This window comes from Mustela lutreola, chromosome 4 (assembly GCF_030435805.1).
Source record: "Mustela lutreola isolate mMusLut2 chromosome 4, mMusLut2.pri, whole genome shotgun sequence".
Lineage (NCBI taxonomy): Eukaryota > Metazoa > Chordata > Mammalia > Carnivora > Mustelidae > Mustela > Mustela lutreola.
The window spans coordinates 4,641,076-4,664,843 of NC_081293.1; the positions used below are offsets into that span (position 1 = coordinate 4,641,076).

Here is a 23,768-nt window from a genome sequence, read left to right on the forward strand (position 1 = left end):
TCTCAGAAAAAAAAAAAAGATTTTGAACAGCATCTGGCAACAGGAAGGTTTATGTCACAACCATGGAGAAATCTTGATTAAATGGATCTTCCTTATGGACCTTCGTAATTCCTTCTGACAGGTCTGATTCAAATTACTTTAATGTCACCCATGGAAGAAGGTTAAGCTTATTGACAAAAAGTCACTATCGGTGTGTGACATTTATTCTCTAACCATGAATAATCAAGTGTTGACTACAGATCAGTTCACCTTCCATTAAATCACACTTTCTTCTGAAATATTGAGACTATGTGTGACAAAGGTGGATAGAAAGAGAATGTTTAATTGCAAAAACTTTCTGTGATGCTTTAATGTCATAAAGATGTATTTATGTGCAGTCTAAACGAGCCACCTACAACCTGTTAATTACACAACACAAGTATTATCATCTCCCCTTCAATATATGGGGAACCTAAGCTAGCATGACTTGCTAAAATCAGCTGCCCTGCAAAGATAACTAGGACTAGAACAGAAGTCTTCTGTCTCTCCTCATTCAGTGTCCTCTCAACCACAGATGGTCTTCAACTTGCCATGGTTTGACTTAGGGATTTTCCATGTTATAATGGTATGAAAATGATGCACATCAGTAGAAACTACAGTTCAAATTTTGAATCTGGATCTTTTCCCAGACTAGCGCAATGCAGAGAGTCCTCCCTACAGTGCTGGCCTGAGCAGCTACGGCCTTCAGTCTGCCAGTGATCACGAGGGTCAGCAACCTTTGAAAAGTGTTGTTTTCACTTTCCATACACCATCCAATAATTATTATTCAACACTTTAATATACATAGGCTTTGTGAATGATTTTTCCCAACTGTAGGCTAGTGCACATGTTCTGAGTACCTTCAAAGTAGGCGAGGATGGGGGTATAGCTCAGTGGTAGAGCATTTGACTGCAAAGTAGGCGAGGCTGAGCTATGACGTTTGGCAGGTGAGGTGTACTCTGTGCATTTTCAACTTAAGGTGGGTTTATTGGTTTGTGACCTTATCGTATAATGAGGAAGATCTGTATACTCTTCCACTTAATTGCTTGCAAATTGATTCAACATTCTCTATTAGATTGTATTTAGGAAGCTAGGATTAAAGCTTTACTCTCAACCGAGGCATCTTTATTGACTTAGACTTTAAATTGTTTCTACTTCATAGAAAGTTTTGGGAAATGGATGAAGATAAGGAAAAAAAAGAATGAAGGAATGGAATCAATTATTGATCACGCAGTTATGGATGAGACATTTAATACACAAACCCAGCATGGCTGTCTGGGTCTTCTCCCGCCTTTTCTGATGAAGCTGTTTCCATGCTTCATCAATAGAGCAGAAGTCCTTGTTACACTGGGTCTCTAAAACCATGCATGCCTAATCATTTTTCAGTCCACAGAGGGATGGCAATTTCCTAGGAAGCCTTCGATGTCTGAAGTCATTGGGTGCATTTCTTTCCAAACTGTTTTTTGAGCCAAATTCCACCTCTGCTCATAAGTCTTAATCAGATCAATATGAACCCAATGCTCACACTTTCTGACACATTCATCTAAATCATTTTTTCCTTTTTTCTAGTATGGAAAATCCATCCTAAGACAGGGGTAAAGTATATCTTTCCACGTCAAAATAGTGCACACAGCAAGTTATATTATTTTTTTTGTCATGTGTAATAGACACTTATTATTTTCACCCAGGGAAGAGTCAGATTTGATTCCCGTAAAGGAAGGGTCAGTAATAAGAACTTTATGAGTTTCAAATCCCTAGTCAGACTTCTTTAAGTAAGGTCAATGCTTAAAGATCTGGTCCTGAGGGCTGAAACCCAGCATGTGGGAGCACATGTGCGTGCACACTCCCACCCAGTACATGACTTAATGAGGACGAAAAGATTCTCATACCATTAGACAAATTCGGTGTTACTCAGCATTTTTGTACTTACTTACACAATTATTTGGGCTGTAAAGTCACCATTTCAAAGAAATTATTCAGAGAGGTAAAGTTATAGGATGCTCTTTTTTTTTTTCTTTCTTTTTCTTTTTCTTTTTTTTTTTTTTTTTTACTGTACTGGGAACTGTGAAGTGGAAGTTAAGACCCAATTTTTGATTCATAGCTTACCCACAGGAATATATTTCAGACAGATATGTGACACATGGTGTAACCTCTGATTTATTAGAATCCGCTTTATGCATTTTTCAGAGATAGTAATTTGGTATCTGAAAGTCCCAGGCCAAATACTCTAGGTCACATTATTGCTTGCTGTGTGATAATGACAGCCACAATTAATATTTTTAAAAATTGGTCTCTTTGGGACGTTTTTAAATAATATTTTGATCTAAGTTTATAAATATAAAAATTCTGTTTTTTCTACTAGTCTGGCAATGAGAATAAATCAGGTGCAGAAACATTTCTTTGATGCTTGCTGCATGCTTATCTTGCAAAAGATATATATGCTTCTTGATAAACATTAAGTTTACTTTTCTGGAATGGTAGAGCTTTCCATCTGTTCTTAGATCATAAAATAGCTTTGTCAACATTTTAAGTAGTTATCCAGGCTAAAATTGAATCACCAAAATTCCAGAATTTTGGCTGAAATTCTTCTAATCAGAGAAATTCATTTCCTGGGAGTTGGACATAGGCATTATGATATATGTAAGAAGTGAAAACTGGTTAGAAAACAGTAAGTGGATAGCAGTAGACCTTTGTGCTCCAACAGTTTGGAAGATCTGGACACTTCCTGAGGCCCTTTGCTACCCTTTTCTGATTTTATTTTAATCATTTTAATTTTCATAATCCTTTATCTTAATTCACTTTCTTGAATGTAAGGTCTAGCCATGCTTTTATTTTCCTTCAGCCTCTCTTATAGACGGTTATACATTTGGTTGGAATACTTCCGACCTCAACATCTTCCACTTGCCATCACTAGACTTAGATCATGCTCCTGAAGTTAGGGACTTCAAACCTTGGTTTTTCCGAGGTCAGTTTTAGTTTTTATCTTTCCTGAATTCGGAGTCCTGGCTTCCAGTGTAAGGACATCTCTCAAGCTGTGCAAACCTACCTTCAGGTGTCCTGAGGAAGCCTTACATCTCCCCCTCCTGCTCCTGGCCTCCTACCCTGGGGACTCGGTGTTGTCCCAGCAGTCCGAGGGTCACAGGCTGGGAGCTGTGGCCCTAACTTCTGAGGTGTTTGGCTCATTTGTTCTGAAATAGGAAATTTGAAAACTAGCCAACCTCCTAAAATACTTTTAATTCAACACCTTTTGGCTTTCATCATATGTGTGCCAGATGCAAATAGGTGAAATTTCCAGAATTTTGTTTTACACTGAGAATCAAAGTAGTCTATCATTCTATGTAATGCATTTGATGGACTGTGAGGCTACAGGGATTCGATACCCACCATCATCTATTTACAAGGCTGACCGGTGTTCTTCGTGCTCATCTTTTTGCTCTGTCATTCTAAAAGCTCTTAGTTGACCTTAATGTTGAGTAGGACCCAGACTTTCCTTCAATTCTTTGCCGTTCCTTCTATCTTAGCCCAAGTGCCACCTTCTCATTGAAACAACTCTGACCACCCCATTTAAAATTACAATCCACACCCTCCCTCTGTTCCCAGTTCTTCTTCAAAAAATATATTTATAGCACTTAGCACCTTCTAACACACTAAAACTTGTTTATGATGTCTGTGGTTTATTTCAGTTTCCACAGGACAAGGGACTTTCACTCTTGGTTCATTAGTGTCTGTCCAGCAACTAGAACAGGGCCTGACACGTGGTAAGTGCTCAATAAACATTGATTGAGTAAGTTGTAAACAGCAGCATATTCCTTGGTAAATGAAAGGAGGTTTAACTTTCAGCGTGCGTGTCGGAATATTCTCTGGACTGAAGCTCAGTCAAAGCACTCACTCCAATCAAGGAAAAGGCCCTGATTGAATTAATGACTTACCTTGAGAATAAAAACTTGAAGAGGTGCACAGGTAAAATTATTTTATAACTGCTCCCTATCAGGAAGTGTGGGCTGTTGGCCCCCTTCCCAGTCCAAAATGAAAGGTGCCAAAAAAGAAAGAGGAAACTGTATGGTTTCAGAAAAGGAAAATAAAGCCCATGAGGCCTCCTGGGGACTCAGATGGAGGTGGGACCTGGTTTGGGAGAAAATACTGGGGAAGCTGAGCGGAAGCAGATGGTGGGCTGGGCTGGGGGAGGAGCCATGCTGTCCGTTGCCTCTCATCCCTTTGCTGTGTCACACTCCCCTTCACAAACAAATATATTATATATATAAAAGATATATGTATAATTATGTGTAGTATATGATCATATATTATACAGCATGTATAAAAGATGTCCCACAAAAAAAGTCAAGGAGAAAATACATGCAAAAATAATGAGTAAAAATTTCCTAGAAATAAACAAACAGTGATCTCAGATCACAAAGGCTCATCGAAAGCAAACTGTAAATAAGGAAAAACCGCACACACATGTAGTTTAAGACCCTCTGAGACAAACATAAAATTCCAAAGGCTTTTAGGTAGGAAGCGCTGATCTCCCACAGGATACTTTGACTCTGGATTCCCCAATGTAGTCCTGGAAGCAGGAACATATTTCCTATTCAGCTAAATTATAATTTCTGTGTGAGGGCATAGCAAATATATTCTGAGGCACATAAGGGTCAGAAAGCTTATCTGTCCAAGATTTTCTTTGATCTTTCTTGAAGGAGGTACTCCAGTAAGAAGACAAGTAAATCCAGAAGCATGCCATGGTAGATAAGGGTGAATAAATAACCAGCTAAAAGAAAAAGAAATAACTAGATAAAAATGATTGGGGTTTTAAAATCAAGAGAAAACTAGGAAGGAAGGAAGGAAGGAAGGACGGACGGACGGACGGAAGGAAACCCTTCATAAACAAAAATCTGGAAGACATTAAATTTCAAAAATGCTTTCATTGAGTTGATTTCAGATATTAGAGATGATGAACTTCATTGAAATTTCTGATTTCTTTAAAAGCATCTACAGAAGGCAATTTCTCTGCGCTCTCGACCTAAGTTTAATGTTTTAGCCTGAACACTCAGGCAGAGCTCTTGGGTGTCAGTCAAGGACATGGAAACTCGCTGGTACCCGGTGAACGCTCACGTCTTGGTTCCTGCAGAGGTGATGGGAAGGGGAGTGTTAAACGGATTAGAGCAGGGGAAGGGTCTATCAAAATCTGAATGTGTGTTCACGGTGATAAGTCGGGGCACGGCTGGCTATGGGCAGGCTGGTCTGACAGTGCAGCTTCCTCAACTCATTTCATTTCCGCCACGTAGCACCACCTGGGAACTTGTGCATGGATTTGGTTCAAACACCTCTGTGGAAAAGGGGTTCCTGTGGGTGCTCGGTGGAGATGGTTTATGGGAGTAATTAACAGGCTCTTTGTCAAAGCTAATGAAGTCTCTTCAGTCATAGAAAATGTGACTGGCACATCGGTCTAGAACTTGACAGGCTAGCACACCAGGCTCTCAGCAATCTGGGGCTTAGTCTGGACTGGCCGGGTAGACTGGGGGCAAGCTGTTTGCCAGTCCAGGTCTAAGCTTACACACCTGCTTAATGAGGGCATTGAATGGTAGAACTCTCTGATCCCTTCTAGCCCAGATCTTCTGGGGCTCCTCAAATTGTGGATGAGATTTTGGGTTAGATTGCATTGAATAGTAACAAAAGGAGCATATTGAATTTGGCTGAGGTGACAGAAATAAGATTTCCCACCCCTGAGGTGCCCTATGAACTCAACTAATAATAGCTATCGGTCATTAAACACCTGCTAAGGACTCTGTCTTGCCATTCATCATTCCATTTAATGTCAGCCACAGCTTTGCAAAGCACATGGGCTGCCTTCCCACTTCTCGAAGGGGAATTCTAAGGTTTTGAATAGGACTACAGGTGCCGAGAGTCAGAAAAGGATGTCAACCCAAGACAATGAAAAAGGCCTTGCTTTTCCTCTTCCAAGTAGCTTGTCTTTTCCCCTACCTGGCAGAGGCTACCTACTGCTGTGTAGAAAATCACCTAAAAACTCAATAGCTTATTATCTTTCTGTATAATTCAAGAGTAGGTCAGTGGATTGTTTTGGCTTGGGGTCCCTCATGTGGTTCAGCTGGATGTTGGCCAGGTCTGCAGTCACCAAAAGGCTTGACTGGGCTGGGGGATCTGTGTCCAAGAAGGTACATCCCCATGGCCAGCAAGATGGCACTGGACTGGTAGATCTCAGCCCCTCTGTACATGGACCCCTCCAAGGGCTGCTGGGGGCTTTCGCTGCATGACCTTCCACTCCCCTCAAAATAAAAAGAAATATAAAAAGAAAATAAAAAGAAAAATAAAAGAGCAGGCAGATGGTGGGCTATTTTAATGACTTACCTTTGGAAAAGACATAGTACCACTCCCCACCATATTCTACTCCTTAGATGGGATGTACTAGGTCTGGTCCACATTCAAGGGAAGAGAAATCAGACTCCAGCATTTGAAGGGAGGAGTAGCAAAGCCTCTGTACCTTTTAGAAATTATTCAATATGTTTTTCTAATATTTTTTAAACTGTGGTTTAAAAGACTATACAATTTGCCACTTTAGTCATTTTTAAGTGTGAACCTCAGTAAGTGTTAAATATATTCATATTATCAGGCAACAGATCTCCAGAACTGTTTCAACTTGCAAAACCGAAACTCTATACTGTGTACACATTTTGAAAGCAGCATGGGTGAACCAGGCTAACGAAAACTAAAAGGCAGAAGGCAGCCTTCTGGTTCATTCACCTAGATAACTCCAGGGCCACCACAGCACACGGTCATGGGAAGAGCTCGGAAAACATTTGCTAAATGATTAATGAGAACCAGACAGAAGGGGTGAGACGCAGCAGATGTGTCCTGTGTGAAATGCACATTGTGCTCCCTGCTTCTCTGCCCCAGGGTCCCGCAAGGTGCCTGCATAGTATTTTGTAGACATTTGCAGCATTAAAATAGAGGACTAGGACCGGGAGGGATTCCTGACCACTTGAATGGTTTGGTCTTGAATTTTTTTCAAAAAACAGTTATGGGGGCACCTGGATGGCTGTCCATTAAGCATCTGCCTTTCACCCAGATCGGGCTCCCAGGGGCCTGGGATGGAGCCTCCAACCGGACTCCTTGTTCAGCAGGGAGCCTGGATCTCCCTCCCCCTGCTTGTGCCTGTGCTCGCTCTCTTTCCCTCTCAGACAAATAAATAAAATCTTAAAAGATCAGTTGTAAACAATATTTTAAAATGTCTGGAAAAAAAGGGCAAATCTTGCTTCAAACATAAGTTCAAATTGTAAGATGTTACAGTTTCTGACTTGACATCTAGGGCTTTAGGGTACATGATAATGTTTGTTTGTTTGTTTTCTTTTCTTTTCTTTTCTTTTCTTTTCTTTTTGCCACATTCTATATATCTACCTCTAAACAAAATTTAGATTCAAAGCTGCAGTTTTAGACAATAGCTATATTTTTCAGATAATCAAAACAGGAACCAGAGATCAGTGAATATAACTGGCATAAAATGGATATCCTCTCATAAGTGAATTTCACAGAAATATTTTGTATATATTCTGTCTTTGTGATTCAGATTTATTTCTGTGTCTTATTCGATCACATTTTGAAGGTAATCTTTCTATCTACTATAAGGCAGATTTATATCTGAAGAAGTGGGACATTTTTTCACAAGGTCCACTTACTAGATTGTAATTTCTCTCTATCTATAGAAAGAAAAATTTTAAAGGAATTTTCTTTAAAGATTTTATTTATATATTTGGCAGAAAGAGGGAGAGAGGGAACAGAACCCAGGGGAGCGGCAGGTGGAAGGGAAGGGAGGAGCAGGGTCTCTGTGGACCAGGAAGCCCGATGCAGGATCGGTCCCCGCACCCTGAGATTGTGACCTGAGCCGCAGGCAGGCGCTTAACAAACTAAGCCACCCAGGCACCTCCCCAAAGAAATTTTTTAGTTGTTTTCAAGTACTTACCAAAACCTCTCTCTCTCTCTCTCTCTCACTGACTTATCTATCTATTTATATATTGAAAATATTTTCAGTTTATAGGTATAACTTCATAATCTGGGTATCTTTTTTAAATTTGCAGCTGACTGTTGGGTCTGTAACCAAAGGAACAAGACTGATACAAAGCGAAGGTCAAGCAAAGCTTTATTTCACGCCAAGCATCGAGAATCAAACTGACCATCAAACCCACTGGCCGGGGCCGCCTCTTACAGAGAGGCGACCCCTCCCTGCCTCACAGACTAACTTTTATAGAGCAAAGGCCCTGTGGTTGGGCCTGGCCACACACAGGTGGCCAATGGGATTGTAACACACAGAGAAAGCTGCACAGTCATGCTAGGTCACACACGGGGCGGGGGGGGGGGCTAATTGAATTACAGTTTACCCCATAGTAGATATTTGAACAAGCCTATCCCCTTGGTCAGAACTGGCGCCCAAAAGGTGGGACCCACACTCCTTGGTAGCTAGGGAGACAGTATGCACCCCACTGATTGGATGTCTCCACCTGGCCTGCCCTGCCCTTGTATTTGGGCTTTGTTACCTGGGACTAGTTTCCTGGACTTGCTTTTAAGTAAGTTCCCTGGGGTTGGGGGCGGGCAGGGTCAGTTTAAGTTTTATTGCATAAACAACAAAACCACTGTTTAACTGGATGGAATCGCTCTGGCTAAATAGGCCCTCACACTGACCATAAATTAAATTTTACTTAAATCATTTCAAACCTGCCTATTTCATATACTTGTAATTGGTAAGTCTTATCAGTGAGAATCACTGTCTTTAACAAAAATAAGTGGACCAAACATTCTTTATAAGCACATTTGAATAAACCCTCAGCATCAGCTCCACAATATTCATAAGTAGTCACATGCACGAACATTCACATCATGAAAAATAAAGCACAGCCTCCAGATCTTAAAGTTCCTGATGAGTCGAGCATTTCAGAGCATCTCACAACAGCGGTGCCCAGTATGTTAACAATTCCAGGGAAAATGACAGGTTCTGGATTTAGGAATACCAGCAGACTGCTGAGGCCTGCTTCTACCCTGGAATAAGTGGTATCGTAATTATTTCTCATGCACAAAGTCCCCAACCTCGTATTTCAAAACACGTTCTAAAGAGCATTCAACAAGAAAAGCAAATAAACTAGGGGATTACTAAAAACTCTGTAAGTGGTACTAAAATAGAGTCCCATAAGCATTCAACACAGCAAGCCGGTCGTTGTGTAATAAATAGAAAATCCTGAACAAGAAGTGGGGTGTGTTTTGACAGGGTGAGCATGGTGATGCCCCAAAGAAAAGTAACATAAAAGAGAAGGTTCTAAAAATGTGAAGCACCAGCAGTTCCCCAGGGCTATACTTCCTCCTGACATTGTCCTTAAGTTTTTAAAAAATTAGAGAAAATGGTGGGTTCGGGTTTGCTTTAGGTCAGCTTTCTTTTTTCTCTTTCCCATTCTCTATTTCTTTCCTGAAAAACAAACAAACAAACAATATATATATATATATATATATATATATATATATATTATATAGTAATATAAATCTCTATCTTTATTACAAGTATAATCACTTTGAATTGAAAGTTGAAAATAGAGAAAACCATCCAAGGTCCTAGGATTCTAACAAAATAATCTAATCCCACTTTGATATATTTTTATCACTTCTCTTTGTTGCCTAGACTGAAACACACACACACACACACACACACACACACACACATGCAGACTCACACACATAGAGTTAACTATAAATTTTCAAGGCTGCGTGTTTATCCACTCTTCCCACATTGTCCAACACAAGTTATTTTTAGTTCTCTTAAATTCTAAGTAATGCTGTGTTATATATCTTTATGAATACATCCCCCCATGTTTAAAATTGCTACCTTCAAAGAGCAGAATTACTGGATTAAAGATTTAATACCCATTACCAAACTGCTTCCAAAGGAGTTGCACCATTTCACACTGTCACCTACAAAGTGTGAGTCTTCCTGTGTCACCTCGCCCTTGCCAGCCGAGTGATATTAAGATTTCCCCTTATTCTAATGAATTGAAACGGAGCCCATTCATCTAGCCAACTTTTTAATTACCTCCTGGGGAGAGTGATGCCAGAGACGCAGTCCCTGTCCTGGAGGGACTTCTTATCTAGTGGCAAGATGGCTGCAGGGGAATTCAGATGCAAGGCTCCCTTCACGCCAAGGGCAGTCTTCCTGAGCCTTCCGGGCGAGGCACGATGCTCTGCCTTGTTGTCTCCCTCAAGGCTGCCTTTCTGCTGAAAGGTCGATCAGCTTGTAGGATTTTTCCACTGTTCCCAGATCTCTGGGGGAGGAAGGGAGAAGGAGCACCAGGCCCTGCGGTTAAGCGTGGACATGGATTTTCCTGGTCTTGTTCTTTGGCAAAGTTCTGACCAGTGCAGCTTCCTAGGGATGCTGCATCCTTAGGGGAGACCAGACAAAGAGCATGCCCTGCCCTCTCCAAACTACGCATTCACTTTTTGAGAATAATATTTGATGAGGTGCCTGCTTCTTTTTCCAGGTGCCATTTTTCTACAGAGTGTTTCTTTCCTGCTTCTCCAGAATTCTTCTGGATCAAAGGTGAAGGGCAGTGTTGCATAAGCATTAAGATCATGGCCTTGGGTTTCTCATCTGTAATGTGGATGTAGCGATCCTGTCCACCTGACAGGTGTGTGATGAGGGATCCAGGTCAGACACATATGACTTGTAGCCTAGCATTGTCCCTTCCTTCCGCCCACTCCCCTCCGAGGATTTTGATTTATTTGAGCTCAGCGATGTTGAGGATGGCAGTCTTAGAGAGGCACGGCGGCAGTGGGTGTCTCCTGCAGTATTGGCAGAGACCAGGTCCCCGAGCTTGGACAGCTAACTAGCAGTTCTACAAGCTGGTGCTTTCCACTGAGAAACTTCACATCATGAGCAGGAGCACACAACCCTAGGAACCGGCAGCAGATCAAACAAAGAAACCAGAAGGCTTGGTGAAGAATTTGATCAAAGAGAAGCAGAAGTAAAGAACCATGTCCTCAATTAAGAAAAATCTAATTATATGCAGGTTGACAATAGCCACCATGTTCTAGACAAAATTAATTAGAAAATTATCACATTTTTGAAGAAGATAATCAAAGGAAACATCCTAGAAGCATCTTGGATAAATAAGGCATGTTGCTCCTAGGGACAGAAAACTCAGTTGGTCTGAGACTTCCCTGAAAAACCACAGACCAGAAAACAAAGGATCACTGTCCATAGGGGGCAAGTATTGTTAAGGTCAAATTTTATACCCAGTCAGCTGCACATTTTGATCATGTGCAGAAATAATACAGGGATGTCCTCACCTGGGCAGGGTCTGAGACATGGTCTTTAAAAAACTCATGTTGACATACACACTCCTCCTAATGAAGAGATATGTCCTCATTAAATGTTCCATGTTGGGTATGTCATTAGAAAACAGACAGCAAGAGGTAAGCCAATTAGACAGCTACATGTGATACCTGAGACCATGGTTCTAAAAAGACCACAAATATAAATAAGTATTCTGAAACCAGAAAGTTATACTGTACACTAATGCATACACTAATAATAATAATTATGGCCTCGAACCAAGAATATGCATAATTCTCCCTTTTACCTAGGGCAAGGAGAAATGAAAAGAAATCAATTAATTCTTGACATTGTACCTAGAGAAATGCAGGTTTAAATATTTTGGAGAATGCATAAAGGCACATGTTATTTAGTTTAAAACAACAACAACAAATGGAGAAAATTTAACCAAATATAGTTGGCCCAGGCTGAAAAATAAAATGAAGTAAAAAAGCATAAAATGAAACCATGTATAAAACGGGGTGAGAGAAGCCAAGTGGAAGTGCTCAGTTGTGGCAAGAGGCAGAACTCTTTAATTCATGATTATTGAACAGTGTTCTGTTGATTGGCTGTTTCAGAAACTGGTATTCTCTGCTAAAATGCAGACTCCTAGGCCCCACATGGTCTGTGCTGAAGTAGGGTCTGCAGCATAGAGAATAAGATTTTGTAGTTGAGTGAATTCCTCATGAATTTCCAAGAGTTGGGCTTGGATTTAAGAAAATCCAGAAGCACACTGGCCAAAGACACATCTGAGGTAACAATACAGTGGAACGTTAGAAATGAACAGATGAGTAAAGAATTAGGAAAGTATAATCATAGAAAGGGACAGCCACATCAATCTCAAACATAGCAGAATTTTCTCTATTAAAGTATAATCAACATATGATGTTCTATTGATTTCAGGTGTAGACCATACCGACTCAACATTTCCATATATTACTCAGTGCTCACCACTCATACTGTAGTCACCATAAAACATTATTACATGATTGACTATACTCCCTCCCTATGCTACAAACACAGTAGAGTTAAGGCCAAAATGATTAAGTAAGAAAAAAGGAATTTGATATTGATAAAAGGTGTCATTCCCAAAGAATAAAATAATTAATGAACTATGTTGAATTAACCATATATGCACATAAAACAAGATATTAAGAAATTATGAGGGCCCTTAGGTTTTCCCTTTTTCTCTCCTCCTTTCCAGCATTCTTTCTATCCTTAAACTAATAAGCAATCACAAAAATTAGGAGCATATAATATATAATAAAAACAAACAAATCATCAATTCAGTAATACCCAGAAAGCAAAAATTATTATTACTTTTAAAATTTTATTTACTTATTTTAGAGAGAGAGAATGTGTGAGGGTGAATGGGGGTGGGGGCACATCAGGAGAGAGAGAGAGAATCTCAAGTAGACTCCTCTATGAGCAAGAAGCCCCAAGCAGGGCTCCGTCCCACGACCCTGAGATCACGACCTAGAGTGAAACCAGGAATCAGATGCTTAACATATTGAGCCACCCAGGGGCCCCAAAGCAAAAATTATTGTCCGCAGCATCTAACCATGTTATAATTAAAATAGAAAATACTAGAAGATGATTTTAGCTAGCATCTCTACATTTTTTCATTGTAATTTTTTTAGTCTAGTTGACACAGTGTCACCTTAGTTTCAGGTATACAACCTAGTGATGCAACATTTCTGCACATTAGTCTATGCTCACCCCAAGTGTCGCTACCTTCTGTCACTGTACAGTACTATTACAATATCATTGACTATATTCTCTGTGCTGTACCTTTTATTCCTGTGCATTATTCACTCCATAACTGGAAAGTTGGATCTCCCACCATGCCCTTCACCAATTTTTCCATCTCCCTTTCCCTCGCCCTTCTGACAAGCACCAGTTTGTTCTCTGTGTTTCTGGGTCTGATTCTTTAACTAGTATCTGTTAAATTTCTATAATATAGCCAGGTAGTAGCTTATCTCTATCATACTTCTCATTTCCATCCTGTCTCTAAGTTTACCAGGAAACAAATATTATATTTACTTAATAGATTAAGAAATTGTCAATCAGAAATCTTACAGAATGTGTCCAAGATCCCTAAGAATAAGAGTGAGAACTTAAAGCTGGGTTGGCCTGAGTTCTTTCTCTCATCACTACAGCTCATCCATCCATTAATTCAACACATATTTCTTGAGCAACTACAGTGCCAGCCATACCTCTCCATGCTGGAGTCTAGGTAAACAAAACTCATGTGAACTTGCCTCATGGCTTTTACAAGACAGTAAGGAAGACAAACAAAATATATATATATAATTAAAATTTGTGATACAGGCTAAGAGCAAAAATAACTAGAGGAATACATTTTTAGACCCAGTGAGCAAGGAAGACCTCTCTGTTGAGGTGACTTCAAAAGGAAAACTGGAAGGACAAGAAGTTAGCAGTGCAGACAGCTGGGCAAGGAGCATTCTTACATGGGGCACAGTGTATGGAAGTGCTCTGGCATTGAGAGGGAGTTTGTTGTTGCAGCTGAAAGACCAGCGCTGAGTTGTGAGCAAGAGAGGGAGGGGTGGCCACTGAGCTTTGAGAGTGGACAGGATCTCAGTCTGCAGAGATCTGCTGCTCTGTTAAGGTGTTGGACTTCATTTCAATAAATTTGGGAGACTTTGGGGGATCTTAAGCAGGGGTATAACATCCAGTTGTGGTCCTAGCTGCCAACTGGAGAATTGTTAGGAGGAGAGGTGGGGATAATAATTAGAAATTTATTAAAGTAGTCCAGGTGGGAGGGAATGGTTCTGTGGATGGGATAATAGGAGTAGAAATGGAGGAAAAAATCAATGCAGCCAAGATATATGTTGGGGGTGGAATTCAAAAGAATTGATGTTCCATTGAATGTGAAGAGGGATGAAGAAGGTGCCAAAAGGCTCTCAGTTTCCTGCCTGAGCAATCAGATGAATGGTGGTAACGTATTTTGAAATAAGAATGTACTATTGTTTTCTAGATATATGTATATGTGTCTGTCCCAGTTCAAAGAAACTTGGGCTTTTAAAAATAGTACAGATACCCAGTAGCGCAACTGCTGGGTCATAGGGTAGCTCCATTTTTATCTTTTTCAGGAAACTCCACTCTGTTTTCCAAAGTAGCTGTACCACCTTGCTTTCCCACCAACACTGTAGAAGGGTTCCCCTTTCTCCACAACCTCTCCAACATTCACTGTTTCTTGTCTTGTCAGTTTTTGCCATTCTAACTGATGTAAAGTGGTATCTCAATGTGGCTTTGATTTGAATTTCCCTGACGGCTAGTGATGATGAACATTTTTTTTATGTGTCTCTTGGTCATTTGTATCTCTTCTATAGCGAAGTGTCTCTTCATGTCTTCTGCGCATTTTTTGACATGAATTATTGATTTTTGGGTGTTGAGTTTGAGAAGTTCTTTATAGATCTTGGATACCAGCCCTTTATCTGTAGTGTCATTTCCCAATACATTCTTCCATTCCATGGACTGTCTCCTTGTTTTGTTGACTGTTTCCTTTGCTATGCAGAAGATTTTTATCTTAAAGTCCTAGAAGTTAATTTTTGCTTTTGTTTCCTTTATCTTTGGAGATGCATTTTGAAAGAAGTTGCTGTGCCTGATGTTGAAGATGTTACTGCCTATGTTGTCCTCTAAGATTTTGATGGATTTCTGGCTCACATTGAGGTCTTTCATCCTTTCAGAGTTTATCTTTGTGTATGGTATAAGAGAAGAGTTTCATTCTTCTGTATATAGCAGTCCAATTTCCAAGCACTATTTATTAAAAAGACTGTCCTCTTTTCCATTGGATATTTTTTTCCTGCTTTGTCGAAGATTAGTTGACTGTAGAGTTTATGGTCCATATCTCAGCCCTCTATTCTGTTCTATTGATCCATGTGTTTATGTGCCAGTACCATGCTGTCTTGGTGATCACAGCTTTGTAATATAGCTTGAAATCAGGCAACATGACCCCAAAGATATAGATGTAGTGAAAAGAATCACATGTACCCCAATGTTCATAGCAGCAATGTTCACAATAACCAAAGTATGGAAGGAGCCAAGATGCCCTTCAACAGATGAATGGATAAAGAAGATATGGTCCATATATACAGTGGAATATTACTCAGCCATCAGATAGGATGAATACCAAACATTTGTATCAACATGGATGGAACTGGAGGAGATTATGCTAAGGGAAATAAGTCAAACAGAGAAGACAATAAACATGTTTTCACTTATTTGCAGAACATAGGGAATAGAATGGAGGTCATTAGGAGAAGAAGGGGGAAATGAAGAGGGAGAAATCAGAGGGGGATGAACCATGAGAGAATATGGACTCCAGGAATCAAACTGAGTGTTTTGGTGGGGAGGGAGTGGGGGGATGGGTGAGCCTGGTGAAGGGTGTTGAGGAGGGCACGGATTGCATGGAGCATTGGGTGTTATACACAATGCATCATGGAACACTGCATCAAAAACCTAATGATGCATGGTATGGTGACAAACATAACATAATTAAAATTACTAAACAGTGATGGCAAATAATATGCTATATGTATTTTACCATAATAAAAACTTTAATACAATAAAATATAGTACAGAGCAATAAGAAGAAATAAGTTAATAAGCCACCAAAAGGTGTGAATGAATCCTAAGTTCATTTTGCCTAGTGAAGGAAGTTAGTCTGAAAAGGCTACACACTATATCATACCAATTATATGACATTCCGGAAAAGGCAAAACTGGGACATAGTACTGAGATCAGGAATTGCTAGGAGTTTAGGGGGTAGAGGGGGAAGGTTGGGTGGATGAAGCACCATAGGGTGGTGAAGTGATTCTGCATGACACTGTAAAGCATTTGTCATGTTATTATATATTTGTCAAAACCCGTAGAACTTTATAGAATATGAATGCCAAATTTTCATTTAAAAAATAAACCACTTAGGATATCAGAGAATCCCAGGATGGAATGTAGAATGTGATAAATGAATCTAATTATACACAAATATATGAAACAATCTCACTGAAGGGGACCAAAGTTGGAAATGTTACTGTAAGAGTACAAGACAAAAGAAATTGTACGCAAGTCTTGCATGCTGGTTGATTAGGTTGCTACCCAGGAAAGTACATGTTAACAATGCTGACTGCAGACAGTGGGAGCTGTGGCTTTCAAGTTCAGTGATCTTTTCTTCTCTAGTCTAACCCCTTGACAATCTCTTCCAGTGCATTTTTCATTTCAGGTAATGTTTTCTATCTCTGACGTTTGATCTGGGTCTTTTGATATTTTCCACCCTCCGTGTTGTGTTCATGTTTCCTCCACCTTCTGGAACCAAGAGGGAATGTTTACAACAGCTGTTTTAACATCAATGTTTACTAATTCTATCATCTTTGTCATTTTGCATCTGTTACTGCTCACCAATTTTTGTTCTGGTTATGACTGCATTTTCTTGCTTCTTTGCATGCATGGTGATTTTTAGCTGGATGCCCATTCAGCTAAATTTTATGTTGTTAGGTGCTGATTTTTGTTTTATTTCTATATGCATATTTTGGCTTTGTTTTGGGATACAGTTAAGTGACATGAAATCAATCTGATACTTTTGAGACTTGCTTTAAAAAGAAGCATGTCATAATGATAAAGGGTTAACTCATCAAGACGACATAATGGGAGCAATATGCCATGTTCATGGGCCAAAAGATTCAATATTAATATGTGAGTTTCCTTCAAACTTATCTCTAATGCAAGGCAGTACTAATTTTTTTAAAGAAATGGACAAGCGAATTCCAAAATTAACCAAAAAAAATTTATAAAGCAAAACCAAATTGAGGAACATACTACACCTGATATCAAAATTTGCTCTAAAGTTATAGTAAATAAGACAGTGTGGCATTAGCAAAAGATAGACATTTAGATCAGTGGAACAGAAGAGAGAGTTCAGAAAATAAACACATAAAAATTTGCCAAGGCAATTCAACAAGGGAAAAGATAATCCTTTTGATGTATAATACCAGAACAATTAGATTGCCATAAGCAAAGAGAGAAAGTTCTTTTATATCATATAATAAAAAGTAACAAAAATAGATATAATTGTACCTTAAGTAATAAAGCTTCTGGAATAAAATATTTTAAAGAATTCTCAGTGATCTTTGCTTAGGGAACATTTCTTCACTAGGACACAAAAACCACCAACTTTTAAAATATGTGTGATTTAGATTTTACTGGAATTTAAAATGTTTGGTCTTGAAAAGACACTTAAGAAAATGAAAACAGAAGTTTTAGGTTGGGAGAAACTATTTGCAAAACATGAATCAGAATATATAAAGAATTTTTTTTAAAAGATTCTATTTATTTATTTGACTGACAAAGATCACAAGTAGGCAGAGAAGCAGGCAGAGAGAGAGGGAAAAGCAGGCTCCCCACTGAGCAGAGAGCCCCATACGGGGCTTGATCCCAGGACCCTGAGATCATGACCTGAGCCAAAGGCAGAGGCTTAACCACTGAACCACCCAGGCGCCCCATGTATAAAGAGTTCTTATGATACAGTGATTAGAAAATAAACAATCCAAATAAAAAAGAAAAGAATTGGACACTTTACCAAAGAAGATATTTGAAAGGCATATTAGTACACAAAAGGATGCTCAATCACATTAGTATTAGGGAACTGCAAACTAAAACTATGATGAAATATGCCTCTATACCTACAAGAATAGATAAAATGTAAAAAGCCTGAAATTACAGTGATTGTGAGGATGTGGAGAAATGTAGCTCTTGCATATTGCTGGTAGAAATGCAAAATGGTACAAACATTTTTGTCCACTCTTACTTATTTACCTAAAAGAAATTAAAACATATGTCCACACAAGTATATATACTTGGGTATTTATAACAGCTTTATGCATAAGAGCCAAGAACTATAGAAAACCCAAATGTCCATCAACTGTTTAATAAAACTGACCTAAAAACAAGAACCAAAGCATGTCTATACAAAATGTCTAAAAAAAAAAAAAAAATGAAAACATTAAAGAGGAAATATTAGAGGTGATTTGAGTTTCTTGCCTAAACACCAAACTTCATGGATTTACACCAAAGTCGCTATTTTAAGAAACATAAAATTAACTTATTTTCAAGTAAATTTATTTTATCAGGCTAATGTACAGTAGGTGACTTCATTAATTAGAAGACATTTTAATTAGCCCATCAAGTTGGTATGTAAATGAATTCATGAAAACACGGTTCTCTTGAGTGGTTTAAATGATGCCTCTAATCTTATTTATATTCTTAGTTTGCCTTGCAAGCTCTTCATTACAGAGGTAAAATTCAAGTGATCACACATTGAGAATGGAAACATCTGAGTTAATGAGGTTTTCTTAGATCTCACTTTTAGATTATGTTCTTCGTGGCTTCTTAAAAGAGGAATTTGTTGCAAAGTTGCCCCTGGAGCCTGGCAGATCCACTGGGCCCCATGCTTAGTTCTGGAATCACATGCCTTTTTTCTGTTTCAAGTAAAACCATTTTTTAAATTTAAAAACAATTAGTTAACATTAGTGTATTCTTAGTTTCCGGGGTAGAGTTCAGTGACTCGTTAGTTATATACGACACCCCGTGTCGATACACCGCACGCCTTCCCTCACGCCCATCTGCCAGTTACCCCACCGCCCACCTCCCCAACAATTCCATTTATTTCCTAGAGTTCGTCTCCCTCTCTGATTTCATCTTACTTTATTCTTCCTTCCCTTTCCCTACGTTCATCTGCTTTGTTTCTTAAATTCCAATATGAGTGAAATCATAGGACATTTGCCTTTATAGGACTGGCTCATTTCATTTAGCATAATACCCTTTAATTCCACCCACATCATTGCAAATGGCAAGATTTCATTCATTTTGATGGCCAAGTCATAGTCCACTGCATATACCTACACCACATCTTCTTTATCCGCTCATCAGTCAGTGGTTGTCTGGACTCTTCCCACAGTTTGGCTATGGTGGACATGGCTGTCATAAACATTGGGGTGTATGTGCCCCTTCGAATCACTGTTTGTGTCCTTTGGATAAATACCCAGTAGTGCAGTTGCTGCATCATAGGGTAGCTTGACTTTTAACTTTCTGAGGACCCTCCAGACTGTTTCCCAGAGTGACCACTCCAGTTCACATTCTCACCAACAGTGTGAGAAGACTACCCTTTCGCATGTTCCTTTGCCAGGTGTATGATCAAGGCTTCACCTGCAGAAAACATCGATTTGCTTGTTTTCTTCTTAGAGCTAAAAATTGTATGGTATAAAGAATAAAACATAAAACCACATTTGGGTAATTTTTCACCACTAAAGTAGGCTAAGTCATTTGCCCACGGTTAGAGCACTAGTCAGTGGAGCAGCCAGAATTGAAACCACTATGATTGGCCTCCTGTACTGAGAGGCCCCATCACTGGTCTCCTCTGTCCTGCAACTCTGTCACCAACCCGTGCTCTCTGGCCCACTGAGAACAGAAAAGGGAAGGCAGAGATGAAACTTCCTCTGTTTTCGGGGGAAGAAGAATGTCATTTGTGGTTAGACATGGACGTTGCCCAGAATTCCCTGGATCACCTTTTCACTCTGCCTCCTGGGATGCTCACACCAGGGCTGGGGAGGACAGACATTTGCTGACACCCTGCTCTGTGTCAAGTGTCTGTATACTTCTAGAGCTAGGAGGCAGCTACAGGACCCGCTGGGTCTAGACCCACTCTCCCCCCACCCGCCAGCAGCTGGTCTCCCAACCACACACCCACACCTTCCTCTGTGCTTTGATGCCTCCCACTAGACCACCAGCTCAACCCTTTCAACGGTGGGCACAAGTGAGTGACCCCGACTCCACTAGCCATCCTGTGGACTTAGGGGCAGAAGGCAGCTGTGAACTCTGAGCCTGGGAAGGCAGGTGTAAGTCCTGGACATTCTCATCCCCTTGGGGTCCCCAGGGGTCTCACTGCACATTTGATGGCTGGGTCTGCATACTTCCTCCCTGTTCGCCTGCTGATTTCCTTCTGTGCTGCAAGCTGGGCAATCCACGGTCCTCCAGGCCCTTCCTTTTCATCCCTGGTAGACTGAAAGATGACCTCCCAAAGATACCCACATCGTATCCCCACAATCTGTGACTGTCCCTTAAAAGGCAAAAGATGTGATTAAATGAAGCATGGCGAGATGAGGAATTGATCCTGGGTTATCTGCAGTGAGCTCTAAACGCCGCCGTATGTATCCCTGTGAGGCAGAGGGAGTTTCCACACACTAGGAAGTGGGGAAGAGCAGTGAGATCACAGAAGCAGAATTTGGAATGTTGCAGCCACCATCTGAGAAGGACGAGAAACTGGAAGAGGCAAGGAATGGATTCCCTCCTAGAGCTTTAGGAGGGAGCAGTCTTGCTAACATCTTGATTCTGGACTTCTGGCTTCCAGAACCATGAGGTAGCAAGATTCTGTTGTTTTCAGTCACCGACATCATAGTTCTTGCGACTGCTGCCCCACAACCCAAATTCAAGGCCCGAGGAGTTTTGGTTATGACGATCCCTCTGACTGGACAGGGAGCATCTCTGCTTCTCAGACTAGTGTGGGGCCTGACGGTTCTGGGCTCCTCAGACATGCACCATCACCATAATCAAAGGCTCAAGACCTCCAGGCTGCTCTTCTGGGAATAAGTCTTCCCCGTCTCAGTCCTGGCTGAAGGGCCCCGCACCTGCACTGCAGACAGCCCAGCTCCCTATCGGGCGCAGAGGCGAGCAGGAGTGCTGTGGGTGGCTACCCCTTTGCAGCTATCTTAACTCACACCTTAGGTCCAAAACTCCTAATATGAGCCCTAGGAGTGCCATACCCCCAGCTCTCCTTTGAGGTTAGTTTCTCTCCCAAAGGCAGTGAGCACCTGCACTGTGTGTAAGAAATATCCTAGAAGCTGCGAAAAACCTTGAGTACGGCAAAGTCCCTGATTTCAAGGAACTCCCACCCTAGAAGAGGGCACAGACTAGGTAGCAAATAATTAAACAACAGAAGCCCAGTTCAATCACACTGAAGCTGCAAATTATTTGGGTCATGTCCTTGGAAAATCCAAGGGCTAAATGCTCTTTAGGCGTTAGGAAAACAAAGTCATGGAGCCTCGCCTTTTTCTTTTTGATGCAGCCTGGCCTGCTTGGCTCCTTTCCAGCTGTCCCCAGGGCTCTGGAGTGACCTATTTCTGGCCAAGCCTACCTGCCCCTGCAGCCTTTGCCCACACAGAAGAGAACGGGCCTCTCCAGGAGGGCTCTGGCCGGCCTGCTCTGGTCATGTGCCCATCTCCCGACCAGTCACCGTGGCTCAGAGGGCTCTGGGTGCCAGTTTGGGTCAGATGCTCAGTCCTGGGACCAAGGAGGGGGCCCAGCCTGTCGCCAGGCAAAGGGGTTGAACTGACTTCAAAGAACCCCGGGGGCCGGGGGGCGGGGGGCGGGGGGCGGCAGGGTGTGACGCCCCACGGAGGGGACGCTGAGCGGAACCACCTGTCTACCACGTGGTTCTTCCTTGCACTACCCTGCGTCGTTGTCCTGGGGGACAACGCAGGAGGGAACGAAGGACAAAAGGCCTGGCCGCATGGGCCACTCAGGGCGGTTCACCGTCCCTTTGGGGAGGGTCACGCGTCTGGGCGTGCGGAGAGGGCGCCATCGCGGGCTCGGAGCTCATTCCACGCGGACTCTCGTGTGTGTCCCGGTCCGGGGAGGGATGGCGGCTCCCGGGGCTTCTCCCACCCCGCCCCAGGCCCTGACCCTCGGCCCCGTTGGAGGATGAATGCTAAGGACCGGGGCAACAGCAAGGTGCTGGGTCTTTCGGGTCGCCTATGCGGTTGCTCAAGGCCCTTCCGACCTGGCCCTAGTTGAGGGGGACCAGACGGTGGACGTGTTTCAGGAACAGAAGCGCGGCCGCCCAGCCACGCAGCACGGGTCATGTGGGCCGGCTGGCTCCGCGGGGCCTGGGCCACTCCCGCAGCTCGTCCGCGAAGTCGCCGCGGTCCGCGCGCCCTGACCTGAAGTCCCCAGGCGGCAGCTGCGCGGTGCACAGCTGGCGGCGCCCGTGCTGCGGAGCCAGAGCATCCTTGAGGCGCGCACCAGCAGCCTCTGCCAGGGCTCCCGAGAGCAGATTGGACCCCGCGAAGGGGGACAGACTCCAAAGCTATAATTTGAGCCAGGATCTCGTTACACTTACATGCAGCTGTTGCATTCAGAAATACAATGTATTTCCCCCCTTCTAAATAGGCTCTGTTCATCTCAACTGCTTCATTTACTGCCTTTTTCTGCAAAACTTTGGCAGTGGGGTATAATAATGTCACTGTTGAACTCTCTGCGGTTAACAAGCTCCTTTTTGCGGCAGTCTTTTGAGGCTCCACGCACTTTTGAAGAAAGCCATGTTTCCCCTTTCTGTGGTTTTGTCAATCACAATTTCCTTTCTAATAGCATTTCATCTTTCCTTGCGTGGTGTAAGATCCCCGGTGTAAACAGGATAGAACGACCTGCTGCGTAGTCGCTGGATGACTCTGTAACGGGGCCAGCTCTGTTCATTAGCATGGTGTTGAGAAGAAGCGAAAGCACTTCCAAGCTTAAGTGCTGCCATCTGAGAGAGGGAGACCACTCTAGTTTTGCTCTGGGTTTTCTTGTGTTGGTTACTGTGAATTAATTCAAATAATTATCTCTTGTACGAAAAAAGGAACATTTCTAGTGTCTGACCTCTGAAGTGGTTGCAATGTGTTGTTTTTCTTTAGCAAATAGATCCATCCTATTCCGTGAGTGCTTATCCAGCACCTACACTGTACAAGTCTCCATGTCCCACTGTTGGGGGATTCAAAGATGACTTGTTCCCCCCATGGCTTGCAAGGAGCTTGCTGCCCAGTGAGAAAGGCAGGAAGACAGCTACCCCAAAGCAAAGCCAAGCACTCGGAGGGTTATCGACTACAGACAGCTGCTGCTGCCCCACAGACTGGGGCATTAGGGGACGTGCCATGGGGAGGGATGGTGTTATCTGGGCCTCAAAGAGGGAGCAGGATTTAGAGGGGCAGAGAAGGGAATGCTGGTTCAGCAGCATCAAGTTGCTGGTGTTTTCGAACAAAGGTAAGTGGTCAGCTGCACACAGGGAATAATGGTAGGACACAGATGTGATTATTCAAACTGGGTTGGGAGGACCTGACACAGCAGTTCAGGAGACCAGACATTTTCCAAAAGACGTGGGATGCTGCCATGCTCATTTCGGCTTCATTATCCCTTTTGGAAGAATTGATCCACTATGTCCTTTACTGGAGGTCCTCATTTTTAGGAGATGGTGTTGATAAATTTTGGAGTGAAGTCTGATGATGTCTGAAATTTATTCCCAAGTAGTCCAACAAAAACTGTTACATGCCGAGAGAGAGAGACACAC

The 23,768-nt window shown here is 41.9% G+C and overlaps 1 long non-coding RNA gene across 1 annotated transcript; it reads right to left on the reverse strand.

Annotated features, from left to right (window-relative positions):
* Positions 1-19,555: 19,555 nt before the first annotated feature.
* On the reverse strand, positions 19,556-20,637 carry LOC131830252 (uncharacterized). Its single transcript, XR_009353080.1, has 2 exons — positions 20,334-20,637; positions 19,556-19,635 (listed from the first exon to the last, which is right to left on the reverse strand). It is a non-coding gene; the product is annotated as an uncharacterized LOC131830252 (long non-coding RNA).
* Between the last annotated feature and the right edge of the window lie 3,131 nt (positions 20,638-23,768).